This window comes from Rhinoraja longicauda, chromosome 18, assembly GCF_053455715.1.
Source record: "Rhinoraja longicauda isolate Sanriku21f chromosome 18, sRhiLon1.1, whole genome shotgun sequence".
In the NCBI taxonomy this organism is placed as follows: domain Eukaryota; kingdom Metazoa; phylum Chordata; class Chondrichthyes; order Rajiformes; family Arhynchobatidae; genus Rhinoraja; species Rhinoraja longicauda.
The window spans coordinates 36558437-36576629 of NC_135970.1; the positions used below are offsets into that span (position 1 = coordinate 36558437).

At 45.3% G+C, this 18193-nt stretch overlaps 1 protein-coding gene across 2 annotated transcripts in view; it reads right to left on the reverse strand.

Annotated features, from left to right (window-relative positions):
- The window catches only part of nav2a (neuron navigator 2a), a 592633-nt gene that overhangs the window by 364350 nt on the left and 210090 nt on the right, over positions 1–18193 (reverse strand). Inside the window, exon 1 of one of the 2 annotated variants that reach the window (XM_078415514.1) lies at positions 16265–16287. The exons of the other annotated variant lie outside the window; for it this stretch is intronic. The gene's annotated coding sequence lies outside the window, so the exon portion shown is untranslated. Of the gene's footprint in view, positions 1–16264; positions 16288–18193 lie in introns of those variants that run through there. 2 annotated transcript variants of the gene reach the window in all.

An 18193-nucleotide genomic window follows, 5' to 3' on the forward strand; every position in this document is an offset into this window, starting at 1 on the left:
TAGTGTACAGGAGAATATCAACCTCGTCTGTGCAACTTGTATTCCTAAATCAACCCTCTATGTCTCGCCATTATTCTCTTGACTCTTTGCTCCAGTCCTGGAGTTTCCTTTGCAGGTACAGAAACAACTTTGTCACCACCTTATAGTTGAAACACTATCCTTGTAGGTCTCCCACTCTTCTTGCTCGGCTCCTGTGCAGCAGAAATGCATGCAACAGAGTCACAGAGTCATCGTGTGATACCGTGTGGAAACAGGCAGGCCCAAGTTGCCCACACCGGCCAACATGTCCCAGCTACACTCGTCCCACCTGCCTGCGTTTGGTCCATATCCCTCCAAACCTGTCCTATCCATGTCCTGTCTAACTGTTTCTTAAACGTTGGGATAGTCCCTGCCTCAACTACCTCCTCTGGCAGCTTCTTCCATACACCCACCACCCTTGGTGTGAAAATGTTACCGCTCAGACTCCTATTAAATCTTTTCCCCTTCACCTTAAACCTATGTCCTCTGGTCCTCGATTCACCAACTCGTGGGGAAGAGACTCTGTGCATCATGTCCTTCCACAAATTTGGCTCTGGCTGCATTTCTTCAAAGGATAAATTACCAAGGCAGGAAATCTGTGGAATTCTCTGCCTCAGAAGGCAGTGGAGGCCAATTCTCTGAATGCATTCAAGAGAGAGCGAGATAGAGCTCTTAAGGATAGCGGAGTCAGGGGGTATGGGGAGAAGGCAGGAAAGGGGTACTGATTGAGAATGATCAGCCATGATCACATTGAATGGTGGTGCTAGCTCGAAGGGCCGAATGGCCTCCTCCTGCATCTATTGTCTATTGTCTATTGATATTGGTTTGAGAGTGGTGTGACTAAAGTAATGTGGCTTGAGGGGAAACGCCCACCTGTGACTCCAGTACCTCAGAGGCAATGTGGTCATAACTTTTCTTTAGACTTCAGAGATACCTTGTGGAAAGAGGCCCTTCGGCCCACTGAATCAGCGCCAACCGGCGATCACCCCGTACACTAGCACTATCCTACACACTAGGACCAATTTACAGTTTTACAGGATCCATAACCTCTCTGCCTTTGGAATGCGGGAGGAAACCGGAGCCCCTGGAGAAAACACACTTGGTCACGAAGAGAATGTATAAACTCCGTACAGACATCACCCGCAGTCAGGATGGAACCCGGGTCTCTGGCGCTGTAGGACAGCAGCTCCACCGTGCCACTCTCAACCTTATTCAGCTGCAGCACAACTTTCTATTTCTTTAAAGAACTGCCTGGCAGTTTTCACAAATCCAAGCACGGAGCAGAACTCAAATAAAACATTCCCTTCAGGGAATACTGTGCATTTGTCATAAATTGAAGCCCTATTCTCTGAACCGTTAATAATAAGGAATGTTAATATGTTTGGCATTGAAGAGACAAGAGCCATTGGCTTAAGGCGGTCGGGAGGATGGACAGATGTACCTTGCCAACGAGAAGTGGAGTTCCAACCTTGCCAGGGAATACTTCGTTCCACCAGGAATTTTCTATGTGTGTTTTGTCAAGAACGTACTGGTGGTACTCCAGAATTTTGTGTCTATCTCTGTGCCAATGAGACTAGCTTAGATGGGGCATCTTGGTTGGCTAGAATGAGTTGGACCCCTGGTTCGTGTTTCCGTGCTTTATGACTCTAATCCTACGTCAATCCCTTGTTTTATATGGCTCACGTTCTCTTCTATCCACTTGCTAGGTTAAGAAACAAAGACTTACATTTGCACAGCACCTTGCACATCCCTTTCAGAGCATCCCAAACAGCTTTGCAGCTGATGATGCTTTTGTGAAGACACAAGAAACTGCAGGCGCTAGAATCTTGAGCAAAACTTGAGACGCTAGAATCTTGAGTTTCTCGCAGTGAGTTTCCACAGACCACATTACGGTAGTGATTACGGTAGTGATCTCCTCGGGGCCTGGTTCGACAGGCCCCACGGCCGGAGCCTGCGTTGACGGAGCGGAGGGGTCAGGAATGGGCGCGGCCAGCGGCAGTCGTAGAGGAGGTCGAGGTCGGGGTCGGCGGTCGTTGAGGGCGGTCACGGTGCGCTGTCTGTACGGAGTTTGTACGTTCTCCCCTTGACCGCGTGGGTTTTCCCGGGGAGTTCAGGTTTCCTCCCACACTCCAAAGACGTACAGGTTTTGTAGGTTAATTGGCTTGGTAAAATAGTAAATTGTCCTTAGTGTGTGCAGGATAGTGTTGGTGTGTGGGGATCTGGTCGGTGTGGACTTTGGTGGGCCGTTGGGTTGTATCTTTAAACTAAACTAAACACTGTACCTCGATACACATGACAATTAACTAAATTAAATTAAAATACGTGTCAGCCAGTACCTAATATCACACACACACACACACACACACACGCACACGCATGCACATGCACACACACGCGATTGTAATGTTATTTGTAATTTTGCAAAAAACTGAACTGGTGATTTTGTGAAATTGGTCCATTTTGTGGTGCTTTTCAGTATCAAAGCCAAGCAACCAGACAAGAGAATTTCTCTGATCACAGTTTTGTACTTTGCAGTGCAAAAGTAAATTACCTTTCCTTCAATTCAATTTTCAAAGGAACGAGTGCATTAGTATAACATTTTCTCTCAGAAGCTATTGCATCAGCCATTGTAAACGCCAAGCAGGAGACGACGGATTTTTTAAACCCATCAATTTTCTCCCATCCAGCTTCATATAATGGCCATTACACGTCAGCAAGGTCAGGCCCGGCCAGCGGGCACGGAGATGTGGAGCTGCATTCACGTTGTACATTCAAACATGGAACAGTACACTCTGGCCGACCCAACATGGCTGCACCAACAAGGATGCCAATCTATCTCATCCTATCTGCCTGTAAATGGTCTGTATGCCTCCACTCCCTGACTGTTCCTGCGTCAGTCAAAATACCTCTTGCATGGTGCAAACATATCTACTGTTCAGGAAAAGAAAATGCAGATGCTGGTTTAAATCGAGGTGCTGGAGTCAGGGGGTATGGGGAGAGGGCAGGAACGGGGTACTGATTGAGAATGATCAGCCATGATCACATTGAATGGTGGGGCTGGCCTCTCCCCATACCCCCTGACTCACAAAATGCTGGAGTAACTCAGCGGGTCAGGCAGCATCTCTGGAGAGAAGGAATGGGTGACGGATTTCGCCTGGGCAGCTTGCAGCCCAGTGGTATGAACATTGACTTCTCCAACTTTAGATAGTTCCTCTGTCCCTCTCTTCCCCTCCCCCTTCCCAGATCTCCCTCTATCTTCCTGTCTCCACCTATATCCTTCCTTTGTCCCGCCCCCCTGACATCAGTCTGAAGAAGGGTCTCGACCCGAAACGTCGCCCATTCCTTCTCTCCAGAGGTGCTGCCTGACCTGCTGAGTTACTCCAGCATTTTATGTCTACCTTCTACTCCTGTTCAGTTTAGTTTATTGTCACGTGTACCGAGGTACAGTGAAAAGCTTGTGTTGCGTGCTACCATTCAGCGTAAAGAAAATACATGATCACAATCCACAGTGTATAGGTACATGATAAGGGAATAACGTTTAATGCAAGGTAAAGCCAGAAAAGTCCAATCAAAGATAATCCGAGGGTCACCAATGAGGTAGATAGTAGTTCAGCACTGCTCTCTGGTTGCAGTAGGATGGTTCAGTTGCCTGACAACAGCCTGGAAGAAACTGTCCCTGAATCTGGTGGTGTGCATTTTCACATTTCTATACCTTTTGCCCGATGGGAGAGGGGAGAAGAGGGAGTGGCCGGGGTGCGACTGGTCCTTGATTATGCTGCTGGCCTTGCCGAGGCAGCGTGAGGTGTGGATGGAGTCAATGGAAGGGACATCTAACTTGTCTCATCTGCCTGTAAATGGTCCATATACCTCTACTCCTGACTGTTCCTGGGTCCGTCTAAATACCTCTTACATGGTGCAAACACTTCTACTTCTGCCACCTTCCCTACCACCAGTTGTGTAAAAAATCTGCCTCGCGAACCTCATTTAATCTTTCCCCCATTTACCTCAAACCCCTCCCCTCTGTTCAGACTATAGACTTTAGATACAGCATGGGAACAGGCCCTTCGGCCCACTGAGTCCATGCCGACCAGCGATCACCCTGTACACTGCCACGACCCTACACACTGAACATTTTACATAAACCAATCATCCTACAAACCTGCACGTCTTTGGAATGTCGCAGGAAACCAGAGCACCCGGAGAAAACCCACGTGGTCACAGGGAGAAACTCCATACAGACAGCACCTGTAGTCAGGATCAAACACGGGTCTCTGGTGCTGTAAGTCAGCAATTCTACTGCTGCCCCACCAAATGTTAACAACATTTAAAAATACATTTGGATGGTTACATGGATAGGACAGGTTTAGAGGGATATGGGCCAAATGCGGGCAGGTGGGACCAGTGTAGATGGGGCATGTGGGTTGGCGTGGGCAAGTTGCCCCTGTTTCCATGCTGTGTGACCCTATAACAGCTCGTTGGGACAATTCACACTGGCTTCACACTGACAGTTGCCATGAAAAGACAAGTGGGAAGAAGGATTTGTTGGAAAAAGATGTTGGAATGGATCACTGGAAAAACGATTGTGTGTTGGACTGGTGAGCCTAGTCCGAACACTTGCAAAGTAAAGAGGTTTAGAAAAAAGGGCGGGCACACTTATTTCAGGAAGCATCTTCTCATCAAGACAAACGTGGATTTGTGCAGCATTATCTCAGTGGATCTAAGGCTGTCATAGAATATTTCACACTTCATAACACTTCAGAAGTTCATAAGTGATGGAAGCAGAATTGGGCCATTCTGCCCATCAAAGTCTACCCCACCATTCAATCATGGCTGATCTATCTCTCCCTCCTAACCCCATTCTCCTGCCTTCTCCCCGTAGCCCCTGACACCCGTAGCAATCAAGAATCTATCTAGCTCCGCTTTAAAAATATTCCATTGACTTGGCCTCCACAACTTTCTGTGGCGATGAATTCCACTGCCTGGAGAACACGTCAGACAACTTTTCCACTCTCAATTATTTTCAACAGATTTTGGTCACCATCCTTTCCATTTTAACAACCTTGTTGTCAAATGCATTTAAATATTCAGCAGGAAGAAGCAATTAACTATCACTCCACATAAATCCTACGGTCAATTATGTTAACATCACTGCAAAACATCGAAGATGAATAATTGATAGGTTTGTTGAATAAGCTTCAAATATTAATGGAATGATTGAATATCCATTCACGCGAAAGTACAAGAAAAAAACATACAAAGTGTCACTTGGTTGTCTGCTCAGGAGTCGGCCCAGCGAAGTGGCAACACATCCGGGAGCCTAGTTTTGTTTAGTTCAGTTCAGTTTAGTTTATTGTCACGTGTACAGAGAGAGGTACAGTGCAAAGCTTTTGTTGCGTGCTAACCAGTCAACGGAAAGACGCAGTTTCTTCCCAGCTGTTATTGGGCAACGCAACCATCCTACCACAACAAGAGAGCAGTCCTGAACTACTTACTATCTGCCTCACTGGAGACCCTCGCACTATCCTTGATCGGACTTTACTGGCTTTACCTCATTATTCCCTTCATCACGTATCCGGACACTGTGAATGGTCGATTGCAATCGTGTATTGTCTTTCCGCTGACTGGTTAGCACGCAACAAAAGCTTCTACTGCTGCTCCGGTGGCACAGCGGTAGAGTTGCTGCCTTACAGCAATTGCAGCGCCGGAGACTCAGGTTCGATCCTGACTACCGGCGCCGTCTGTACGGAGTTTGTTCGTTCTCCCCGTGACCTGCGTGGGTTTTCACTGAGATCTTCGGTTTCCTCCCACACTCCAAAAGACGTGCAGGTTTGTAGGTTAATTGACTGGGTAAATATAAAAATTGTCCCTAGTGTGTGTAAGATAGTGTTAGTGTGCGGGGATCGCTGGGCGGCGCGGACCCGGTGGGCCGAAGGGCCTGTTTCCGCGCTGTATCTCTAAATCTAAAAAAATCTAAATCTAAATCTATCTCGGTACACGTGACAATAATCTAAGCTAAACTAAACTAGTACATCATTACAATCGAGCCATCCACAGTGCACAGATACGTGATAAAGGGAATAACATTTAGTGAAAGGTAATGTCCTGTACAGTCCTCAAGAGAGTGGAGATTAAGAAGGGAATAGTTAAAATAAGAAATGGTACTGTCGGAGTAGAGATTTATAAGAATGGAGAGATTGCAATACGTGATTGCAGATCCATTTCTGTGACCAGCACACAAAGAATCATCTTGGATACTCCAAGATTAGAAAACAGAATAGTCATAGAGTCATACAGCGTGGAAACAGATGCTTCGGCCCAACTTGCCCACACCGGCCAACATGCCCGATCTACACTAGTCCTACCTGCCTCCAATTGGCCCATATCCATCTAAACCTGTCTAAATGTTTCTCAAACGTCGCAATAGTACCTGCCTCAACTACCTCCTCCGGCAGCTCGTTCCATACACCCACCACCCTTTGCAATGGAAAAGTTACCCCTCAGATTCCTATTAAATCTTTCCCCCTTCATCTTAAACCTATGCCCTCTGGTTCTCGATTCACCTACGCTGGGCAAGAGACTCTGTGCGTCTGTCTACCCGATCCATTCCTCTCATGGGGACAACTTTGTGATGTCGTCTGAATTGAGGGTCACCGATTTCATGCAAGCAGAAGCCAGAGCCTGCTGAGTCATCAAGAAAGAAGCACTACTCTTGGATGCGAGAAAAATATTCAGCCATTTCATCCTGATGAACACGTCATCCCCATCAGAACACATGCATCAAACTGATGAAGCTACCACGTGCTCTGGAGAAAACTGACTTTGCTCATCTCCTGCCACAGTTCTCTCTCGGCACTGGTGTGCCTTTGACTGAGGATTATTGAGAGTCTCGCCACGTTCTGATATAGAACCACTAAATCCCCGACAGTCAGCTGGGCTGCAGCACGCTCAGAAATACGAAACCTGTCTTATTCCATTCAATTTTCAATTTGTGGAACCAGCCACCTAAGACATTTTTCATTGATGTGCAATGCAGACTGAACGCGCTAACATCAGATTATAAAACAATCATAGTTTAAAATGGCAAAATCAGGTAAATAAATGGCAGGTGTTGACAAAATTGGAGAAATTTAAGCAAACATGCGCAGCATAATAAATCAAAGATTACCACATAATTTATTTCGGAGAACAGAGGCAGGGAAAAGCAAAATCAAAACAGGAAGAGTCAGTAATTGAGACGGGACATTTTAATGCATCATTCATATTAGACACCGGGATTTCCTGACCTCAAGGAACATAAAGGTGACAAGAATATAATTTAATCGCACTGTGTAGAAACAAGCAACCATTAGATGACGGTTTACAAATAAAGGCACAAAGTGTTGGAGTATTTCAGGGGATACAAGGAACTGCAGATGCTGGTTTACAAAAAAAAGGCACAAAGTGCTGGAGTAATTCAGCAGTTACAGGTTTGTTTTAGATTACCATTAATAGAAAGTTGAAGGTATCACAAAATGCTGGAGTAACTCAGCAGGTCAGGCAGCATCTAGGAGAGAGGGAATGGGCGACGTTTCGGGTCAAGACCCTTCTTCAGACTGGGTCTGAAGGGTTTGAAGAAGGGTCTCGACCCGAAACGTCACCCATTCCCTCTCTCCTAGATGCTGCCTGACCTGCTGAGTTACTCCAGCATTTTGTGATACCTTCGATTTGTACCAGCATCTGCATTTATTTTCCCACACTTAATAGAAAGTTGTAGGTATTAATAGCAAATCTAACATTTAATTGTTCTTGAGAATGTAGAAGTGAGATACTTTTTTGTAAACTTCAATTCTTCCGGGAAAGGATGTCAAGTAAGAAATCAAGCATAGCACCACTACCTCAAGTGCAATAAAATGCTGAAGACGCTAATAATACCTGCAGCTATCAATGAACGCTAATCTGAAACAAACCTCTAACTGGGTTAATTCCCGGAATGGCGGGACTGTCATATGTTGAAAGGCTGGAGCGATTGGGCTTGTATACACTGGAATTTAGAAGGATGAGGGGGGATCTTATTGAAACATATAAGATAATTAGGGGATTGGACACATTAGAGGCAGGAAACATGTTCCCAATGTTGGGGGAGTCCAGAACAAGGGGCCACAGTTTAAGAATAAGGGGTAGGCCATTTAGAACGGAGATGAGGAAGAACTTTTTCAGTCAGAGAGTGGTGAAGGTGTGGAATTCTCTGCCTCAGAAGGCAGTGGAGGCCAGTTCGTTGGATGCTTTCAAGAGAGAGCTGGATAGAGCTCTTAAGGATAGCGGAGTGAGGGGGTATGGGGAGAAGGCAGGAACGGGGTACTGATTGAGAGTGATCAGCCATGATCGCATTGAATGGCGGTGCTGGCTCGAAGGGCTGAATGGCCTACTCCTGCACCTATTGTCTATTGTCTATTGTCTATTGCTGTGTTAGTCCAGCATTTTGTGTCTTGTTTTGTAAACCAGCATCTGCAGTTCCTTGCAACTGCTGTATTACTCCAGCGCTTTGTGTCTTGTTTTGCAAACCAGCATCTGCAGTTCCTTGTAACCGCTGAGTTACTCCGGCACTCTGGGTCTTTTTTTGTAAACCAATTAAGATAAGCGACCTGGTTTTTAACCTTGGACAAAGCTGACCTGACGTCAAGGGCGGTCGATCGTATTCCTGGTTCACTCTGAGTGACAAGCAGAGGGACAATTGAGGGCAAGTAATTCAGAGGACATTTTCTATCTTCCCAAAACATTAAATGATAACAAGACTTATATTTCTCGCTCCTTTACCGCAATCCTTTCTAATCAGAAGTTGATAAGTTCCAGGTGCAGAATTATTAGGACATTCGGCCCATCAAGTCTACTCTGCCATTCAATCATGGCTGATCTATCTTTCCCTCTCAACCCCATTCTCCTGTGTTTGCCCCATAACCCCTGACACCCTTACTAACCAAGAAGTCACTCGATACTAATAGCTGTAACCATTTTGGAAGGTGTTTGATTGCAAGCCTGTGGTTCTTTACTCTTCTTTGGCGAGATTCTCTGACAGGTGAGTGTAATCAGTTTCTCCTTAAGGCTAGGTGTTTGATCAATACCCACTGTCTAAAATGACACATTAAAGCTGATCCATTGCTTCAAGTCACAGAAGGCTCAATACGATTTTCACCACACCGGACGGAATAGAAGCCAGACTCTGATCAAAGCTAAGAGCAGATAAGAAAAGCAGAAAAGCGTAAATGAACACTCTTGACTAGCCCAGGTGCATGGAAGTTTGGATCCAATTGCATTAGAGAGTGGAAACAATAATTTTTGAAAGAGAATTGGATGAGTACTTGGGAAGGTAAAGAATCAACAAAGCAATTGATTTTGTACAACTCCTTCACAATAATTGTCAAACGTAATCCCGCTGAGTTACTCCAGCATTTCGTGTCTATCTTCGGTGTAAAGCAGCATCTGCAGCTCCTTCCGACACGTGATGATCAGTCTTCCTATTGAAGGTAGACACAAAATGCTGGAGTAACTCAGAGGGTCAGGCAGCATCTCTGGAGAGAAGGAATAGGTGTCGTTCTGGGTCGAGACCCTTCTTCAGGCTGAGAGTCAGTGGAGAGGGAAATGAAAAGGTACAGAACAAATCAAAGTCGACACCCGATGATAAAGGAAAGGTGGAGCCCACAATGGTCCATTGCTGGCTGTGGAAGAGGTGATAACAGTGATTAAGGTGATTGGGGGTCAGGTTTGATGTCTCTCTAAATTAGCCGGTTGAGGAACTAAAGGAGAGATCACACTAAATGTTGGAGAATTTCAAACATATTTGAATGAGATACAAGGTTTGTGCCAAAATACTTTTCCATTGATTCTATCAATGGATACGTACAGTAGATGTGCAACATTGCTATGCATTCAACAAATGCTCAGCATGACATCATCACAAAGACAAAGAAAGAAAAATAAAGCCTCACAATGTTTAACTGAACATTGGTAACAAACACAGACATTAAGACACAGTTTTTAACATTTGGTATTTTAGCTAACGGACTGCGGGCATGTCAAAGGGGGCTGCTGATGTGACCTTGGCAACGTGAAACACGGAGTCTATTCACAGCGTACGTCAGCTACACAATGCTGTGCAAGCCCACAACAGCCGTTGTTGTCAGCCAGGCATTTTGTGAGCAAGATAAATGGGATCTATTCCAAACTGTCAGTCCATGTTAATTATCCCAGTCTGTAAAGGTTCTTTTTTGTTCTGCCACATCATTGAGAGGCGATATTGGCAGTGTCGCGGGAAGACAGATGACACTGAGCTTGTTCCATGGTTTGTGGCATGCTGAGGATACCAGAAGGGGAATCACAACCAGTCGTTCATAAATTCATAAGTGATAGGAGCAGAATTAGGCCATTCAGCCCATCAAGTCAACTCCGCCATTCCATCGTGGCCGATCTATCTCTCCCTCCTCACCCCTGCCTTCTCCCCATAACCCCTGACTAACCCGTACTAAACAACAATCTATCCATCTCTGCCGAAAAAATATCCATTGACTTGGCCTCCACAGCCGTCGGTGGCAATGAATTCCACAGATTCACCACCCATTCTGAGGTGCAGTCATTGTTGTATTGAAGGCAAACACGGCAATCAACGTTGCCCATGCAACAGTGTTAGAACCGCCCTGTTCAACACAGCCTGAAGCGTTTGAAATGGAAAAGAAAAGGACCATTAGTTTCGCAATTCCAAATTCAATACATTGCAGCGTTCTCGGAAAATCAACTGAATGACAACATTTCGTGCAGTGCAATCATTTAAAAAGGCGTTGAAATTAAACATAAAATCTGATCGCTACGCCTTCTGAATTATAAACGGCAATGCAGCAAGACTTAATCACCCTCCAAGCTGAATAAAATAAGGTCAACTGAAGCGAAGACCGATGCAAAACTTCAATCGTGACCTGAGGGAGTTGCCAAGTAGAGTGTTCGAGGCTTTATTTTTAATTTCATGAATCTAGGGGTGTGAGCACTGATGGAAAAGATGTCACGCCCTCTTGAGTAAAAGTTACTTAAAGGTTAACCACAGTGCTGCCTCTGTGGAGCAGTTTTAGTTTAGTTCAATTTTAGTTTAGTTTGGGGGAGCAGCACAGAAACAGGCCCTTCGGCCCATCGAGTCCACGCCGACCAGCGATCCCCGCACACATTAACTATCCGACACACACTAGGGACAATTTACATTTACACCAAGCCAAATTACCTACAAACCTGCACGCCTTTGGAGTGTGGGAGGAGGCTGAAGATCTCGGAGAAAGTTCACGGGGAGAACATTCAAACTCCTTACAGACAGCACCCGTAGTCAGGATCGAACCCGGGTCTCTGGCGCTGTGAGACAGCAACTGCGCCCAAGGTAAGGAGGGCCAACATCCTACCGTTGAAAGCAGGAATGCACCATAAGGGTCTTCGATGACAAGCTCAAAGTTTCACGGTTAGTTACTGAGATCAGTTTCGGGTCCAGGTTAGACAATAGACAATAGACAATAGGTGCTGGAGTAGGCCATTCGGCCCTTCGAGCCAGCACCGCCATTCAATGTGATCATGGCTGATCATTCTCAATCAGTACCCCGTTCCTGCTTTCTCCCCATACCCCCTGACTCCGCTATCCTTAAGAGCTCTATCTAGCTCTCTCTTGAATGTATTCAGAGAATTGACCTCCACTGCCGTCTGAGGCAGAGAATTCCACAGATTCACAACTCTCTGACTAAAAATTTTTTTCCTCATCTCTGTTCTAAATGGCCTACCCCTTATTCTTAAACTGTGGCCCCTGGTTCTGGACTCCCCCAACATTGGGAACATGTTTCCTGCCTCTAACATGTCCAACCCCTTAATAACATGTCCAACCCCTTAATAACATGTCCAACCCCTTAATAACATTTAACTATTTGAATATATTTTCCTCAGTTGCCACGGTGGGTTCAATCTTATGTTTCTGAATCAAGACATGGCTCTAAAATAGCTTGCTTGTTGCAACGCTGGCCAAATGATCCTCGCAACTGAGATTACTTGCTGGCGCAGTGCGATCAATACACTCATGAACAACTTATTACAGCCTTTCAATCTCCTTGATGCTGCAATAGGTGAGACTGGCTATTATGGCAACGGACATACCCTTTCATAATAAGTCTTTCATAAGTTCTAGGAGCAGAATTAGGCCATTCGGCCCACCAAGGCTACACCACCATTCAATCATGGCTGATCTATCTTTCCCTCTCATTCCCATTCCCCATAACCCCTGACACCCGTACTATTCAAGAATCTATCAATCGCCACCTTAAAAATATCTACTGACTTGGCCTCCACAGCCGTCTGTGGCAATGAATTCCACAGCTTCACCTGCCTCTGACTAAATAAATGCCTTTTCATCTCCTTTCCACACGTATGCCCTTTTATTCTGAGGCGATGGCCTCTGGTGCTAGGCTCTCCTACTGGTGGAAACATCCTCTCCACATCCACTCTATCCAGGCCCTTATTCAGTACGTTTCAATGCGGCCTCCAATCATCGGTTTGATTGCTGCTTAAGGATTGCCCACAAATAGAAAAACTGCATGGAATCGTGCCCAGGCCAATCTGCGCGTTTTTCCACTGCATCTATCAATGGAAAGGCTCATGATTTTGAGGAATGATGACTGATTCCCTTTCCAACATTTTGTAAATTTGACCGCCGCTGATATCACAGGTGTGTTTGACTCTGCCCAACTTCCTGTGCATCCCATGGTTATCAACACGATTCAATTTAGTTTAGAGATACAGACCCTTCAGCCTACACCGACCTCCGATCACCCATTCACACCAGTTCTATGTTTTCCCCACTTTATCATCCATTCCCGACATGCCTAAGGACAATTTGCAGCGGTGGGCGCTATTTGTACACATTGGGTACGCAAGCAAAGAGTTTCACTGTGCCTTGTTTTTATGTTATGATTGTTTATGTAAAGCGCTTTGAGCTTCTGGAAAGGCGCTATATAAAATAAATGCTTATTATTATTATTATTATTGTCACATGTGGCAATAAAGTATTCCATTCCAACTTACCTAGAAATCTGAACGTCTTTGGGATGTGGGAAGAAACCGGAGCACCCATGTTCTCACAGGTTACAGGTTTAATTGGCCCTCTGTACAAGTGCGCCTGGTATGGAAGGAGTGGATCAGAAAGTAGGATGGCTTAGAGCTAGTGTGAAAGAGTAATCAATAGACATTGTGGACTCGGCAGGCCGAAGTATCTGGTGTTTGGCTTTATTGCTCCAGGTTGCTGTATTGGCAGCCTCTTTTAGTTCAGTTTAGTTCAGAGACACAGCGTGGAAAAAGGCCCTTTGGCATGACCCGCGCTGTATCTCTAAAAAGCTAAAACTATGGCAAGAAAAATGTCCAGTATAGAGTGACATTTAATGTTAGCCAAAGTCCACAGTGTAGAGGACTGAACGTTTTTACAGAACGCACAAGGACACGTGAAAGTTGCACTTTGAGAACTGCCTCAACTGCTCAAGATTCCAGATATTAAAACTAACAATAGTTTGCTTTGATATGGTATTCAGTGAAATGATATGGTAAATTTGCAATGCTAAGTGAGTGTGAAACAATCCATTTATTCCATGTAAAGATTAATGTACTTTGAATGCATTATTCCACAATCTGTCACAAGCCTTTCATTGTGTTGCATCTGATGATGCACCAGAACATAATGAGTCAAGTCTTGCTGATTATGGCCAGCAATTCTGAAGTAGACAGCCAAAGTCCAGGCACTAGGTGGAAGGAAGCCAGTCCCAGATGGTCAACCCATCCCTAGCTTTGACTTCTGTCCGAGGCTTCAAGAAACAGTGCCTCAGGACGAACACACCTCTTAAGTCCATTAAGTCCATAGTCGCAGAATGAGGCCATTTATAGACAATAAACAATAAAAAGAAATAAAACTGGTGCAGCACTGGTCTCCTTAATTGATGCTACTGATGTAAGAGAAAAATGCTTTAAGGCAGAAAAATAAGTATGGCTGTTTTCCAGGGCAGTCAGATCATATAAAGATGATGCTCTTCTTATCTCATCAAGTGTTGGCCTCACTAAATGAATCCAAAATTGCAGTGTACTTGCCTTATTTTTCGTGGCAGTTCCAATGTTTCTTTGTCGACACATTCACAGGAGAAAGATACTGAGTCTGGAACTTTCAACATGCTGCTCATACTAATGAGCGCACACAAACTATATCTGTGTTTTATCCTGGCAGATACCATGTGCACTCGCGGAAAGCAATGCTGCCAGATCGATGTAAAGTGAAGCAAGTGCCACATTCTGCACTCCTCATTTGCCTCAAGTGTTTAGTTTAGTTTCAAGATACAGCATGGAAACAGGCCCCTCGGGCCACCGCACATCCATCACACGTTCTCACTTGTTCCATGTTTCCCTCCCGCCCCTTCAGAATCAGAATCAGAATTACCTTTATTGCACAGGAGGGGCAATTTACAGGGGGCCAATTAACTTGCAAACTCCCATGTCTTTTAGGATGTGGGAGGAACCCAAAACACCTGGAGGAAACCCACTCGGTCACACGGAGAATGAGCAAACTCCACACAGACAGCACCCGAGGTCAGGATTGAAGCCAGGTGTTTGGTGCTGAGAGGCAGCAGTTCTACCAGCTGCGCCACCGTCTCCGCCAATTACTCAATGTATGAGAACATCCACCACTTTCTACAGCAAACTACCGCATCACACTTGTATAAAACATCTCTCTCGTCGGGCAAAAGTTATTGAAGTGTGAAAACGCACACCTCCAGATTCAGGGACCAGTTTCTTCCCAGCTGTTTTCAGATAACTGAACCATCCTACCACAACTAGAGAGCAGTCCTGAACTACTATCCACCTCATTGGAGCCTCCCAGACGATCTTTGATCGGAGATAGACACAGAAACCTGGAGTAACTCAGCAGGACAGGCAGCATCTCTGGAGAGAAGGAATGGGTGACGTTTCAGGTCGAGACCCTTCTTCAGACTCTTTGATCTGAATTTACTGGCTTTATCTTGCACTAAACGTTATTCTCTTTATCATGTATTAGTACACTGAACGGCTCGATTGTAAACATGTATTGTCTTTCCTCCGACTGGTTAGCACACAACAAAAGCTTCTCACTAGACAATAGGTGCAGGAGTAGGCCATTCGGCCCTTCGAGCCAGCACCACCATTCAATGTGATCATGGCTGATCATTCTCAATCAGTACCCCGTTCCTGCCTTCTCCCCATACCCCCCTGACTCCGCTATCCTTAAGAGCTCTATCTAGCTCTCTCTTGAATGCATTCAGAGAATAGGCATCACCGCCTTCTGAGGCAGTGAATTCCACAGATTTACAACTCTCTGACTGAAAAAGTTTTTCCTCATCTCCGTTCTAAATGGCCTACCCTTTATTCTTAAACTGTGGCCCCTGGTTCTGGACTCCCCCAACATTGGGAACATGTTTCCTGCCTCTAACGTGTCCAACCCCTTAATAATCTTATATTATTATCACATGAGGTCATAACATAGAAACATAGAAAATAGGTGCAGGAGGAGGCCACTTGGCCCTTCGAGCCAGCACCGCCATTCATTGTGATCATGGCTGCTCATCTACAATCAGTAACTTGTGCCTTCCTTCTCCCCATATCCCTTGATTCCACTAGCCCCTAGAGCTCTATCCAACTCTCTTTTAAATGATAGGAGCAGAAGTAGGCCATTCGGCCCACCGTCTACTCCGCCATTCAATCGTGGCTGATCTATCTCTCCCTCCTAACCCCATTCTCCTGCCTTCTCCCCAGAAACCTCTGACACCCGTGGCATGTACCAGAGTGCGGTGATTTTTTTTTGGTTGCACAAATTACTGTTCAAAAACAAAGTACTTGTGCTGTACACCAGGATAAGCACTCAACCAAGAAAACCAAGCCCAGGGCCAAAGTAGCATCTGCGCACATTAATGCTTCAGGACCATGCAGCATTCGGTGAAAAATCTTTCTATACATAAGCACAATCATATTGAAGTATTAGATTGTGGGAATTACACTGTCGGTTACACTGAGGCAGCAACACAAGAATGGCCACATTTCTGGCACCGTTAAATCGGATTTTGATTATGACAGTCAGAATATTGAAATCTTAAAGCAGCACCTAACGCATGAATGATCTTCCCTTCTCCCTGCCCCACAAAAACAAATGATTTGAAAATCAAATCTGCAAATCAAATAAATCATTCACCTTTTTTCACCCCCTTGCCTCCCTTCCTCATTATGATGGTCACAGATCTCTTATGCTTGGGATGACATGACACAGATAAGCTGCTTCCGAAATATAATTACCGCCCAGCTTTATAATTAAAATAGCAAGAGTGCTTCTTTTGTCTTTGATATATCCATAGCAACTTCCATTAAAATCATTACCCCACATGCCGCCAAATTAAAGGAAGTGGAAGCAATGGTTTAAAAAGATAAGAATATTATATTAGACTGAAGTCTGAAAGGTTCAGATGAAACATTCCTTTTCTCCACAGATGCTGTCTGACCCGCTGAGTTACTCCAGCACTTTGTCTTTTTTTTTTTTGTAATCCAGCACCTGCAGTTCCTGGTGTCCCCTTCCCCGGGTCTCCTGCAAGTTCATGAGCTTCCTGTCTGTCATTCCCACATCTGACAAAGAGCCTTCAAACTGAAACAACCCTCATCCCACAGTTAACCTGCTGAAGTATTTCCAACATTATCTATATTTTTATATTATAAATGAAAGAGTCACATTGTCCCGTGGGAGAAAGATGATTAGTCGTGTTTGTTGTTTATTTGATTTGGTTTCAATAGACTTTAGAGATACAGCGTGGAAACAGGTCCTTTGGCCCACCGAGTCCACACCGAGCAGCGATCACCCCGTACGTCAACACTATCTTACACATTAGGGACAATTTACAATTTCTACCGAAGCCAATTAACCTACAAACCTGCACGTCTTTGGAATATGTGAGGAAACCGGAGCACCCGGAGGAAACCCACGTGGTCACAGGGAGAACGTACGAACTCCGTGCAGACACCGCCCATAGTCACGATCGAACATGGGTCTCTGGCGCAATGAGGCAGCAGTTCTACCGCTGCCCTGCCCCAACTAACAATAATGTTAAAGGAGTGTGTAGGTCTGAAGAAGGGTCGCGATCCGAAACATCGCCTGGTCCTTTTCTCCAGAGAAGCTACCTGACCCACTGAGTTACTCCAGAATTTTGTGTCCATCCGACAATAAAGTTAATCTTTTTTATGGTGTAAATTTGCTTTGCAGTCTTAATATTGAAACGTGTATTTTTGTTCTTTCTGGTTTTGGTTGTTACATATCCTGAGTGTCAAGGACATTCACCGAGATTGAATGGTTCCAATTAGACTGACAGCTTTGACAGACACAAACCTAGGGGCAAGGCGCTGCCAGCTGTCAAGGCAATTCTGTAAGTGCAGCCAGCTACCTGGGATGAGATATTCCCTGGCCACACCGCTAACGCTGAATAGCAGGTTCCTCATGAAAGATCTCCCCCAATAAGGCAGATGCTCGAAGATAATGTGCAGGAAAGAACTGCAGATGCTGGTTTAAACCCAAGATAGACCCAAAAACATGGAGCACCCAAAAGGTCACTTATTCCTTTTCTCCAGGGATGCTGTCTGACCTGTTGAGTTACCCCAGCTTTTTGTGTCTATCGAGTGCAGGGCAGTGGGCATATGGAACGAGCTGCCAGAGGAGCTTGTTGGGAAAGATGCTCGAACCATTTACAGGGCGGCATGGTGGCGCAGCTGGTAGAGTTCCTGCCTCACAGCACCGGACACCCAGGTGCGATTCTGACCTTGGGTTCTAGCTGTGTGGAATTTGCATGTTCTGCCTGTGACTGCATGGGTTTCCTCCAGTTACTTCTGGTTTTTTTCCTCACACATTCAAAAGACATGCGGGTTCGTAGGTTAATCGGCCGCAGTAAAACTGTCCCTAGTGTGTAGGGAGTGGATGAGAAAGTGGGATAACGCAGAACTGGTATGAATGTGTGATTGATGGTCGGTGTGGACTCGGTGGGCTGAAAGGTTGGTTTCCATCCTGTATCTCGAAACTAAAATATGTACCTTAAAAGGGCGGCACGGTGGCAGAGTTGCTGCCTTACAGCGAATGCAGCGCCAG